The 791-nt window shown below is 38.4% G+C and overlaps 1 pseudogene; it reads left to right on the forward strand.

Moving 5' to 3' along the window:
* The window catches only part of LOC106338322, a 20843-nt pseudogene that overhangs the window by 12437 nt on the left and 7615 nt on the right, over positions 1 to 791 (forward strand).

Genomic DNA, 791 nt, shown 5'->3' on the forward strand with positions numbered 1-791 from the left:
GCCTGATGTGTATTAACTTAGGTGCATGTAAATTTCGTGTGGCCCAAGCTGTGAATGGGAGTTTCGACCTCATAAGTTATGGTCTATCAATCTGCTATTTGCGTTTTAAAAGATTTCAGCCAAACCATTCTTGGTATGGACATGTGTCACGGAATTGTCCACACTTACCCCCATGGACATACCATAATCATTTAAACGCTTGGGACATGTATTCACCAGTATTATCTAGACATATAGTCTTTATTATGAAAAAGGGGCTCGTAGCCGTTTTACTGGTGATGGCCTAATGAGTTTCCCTTGTGTACGTGCTACACACGTGAGATTTTTTGGGATAACTCTTATTATCTTTTAATGTGTTCCTTTTGAATATCAATTTTTGCATCATGTTTGGACCAGGATGGCCAATCCGGTCGTGCCATAAAGTGTATATTTTCGCAGGCTTTTAGCCCCTATCATACTGATCTATGCATAGTCTAGGTCAGTAGAGAATGCATGTATAGTCTTTAGGACTTATTATGGCCTTGGGCGATTTTATACATATATCTGAAGGAACTCTTTGTTTCTTTTGCCCATTGTTTCAAGATGAAAACCATTCATTCTTATATCTTTAAAACTCAATAGGCTGCTCTTGCTCTTGGAGCTGGGTGAATAAAAGGCATCACTGCTTTCTAGATGCATACCCTTAGGCAATAATATATTAGCCTAGCCATAGTCTTCTTTCAGACTGGCGGTACTTGCTTTAGTACTTATATTGGCGTTTTCAGTGTACTCATATAGAAAAATCATTCATT

The sequence above is a fragment of the Brassica oleracea genome, chromosome C4 (assembly GCF_000695525.1).
Source record: "Brassica oleracea var. oleracea cultivar TO1000 chromosome C4, BOL, whole genome shotgun sequence".
Lineage (NCBI taxonomy): Eukaryota > Viridiplantae > Streptophyta > Magnoliopsida > Brassicales > Brassicaceae > Brassica > Brassica oleracea.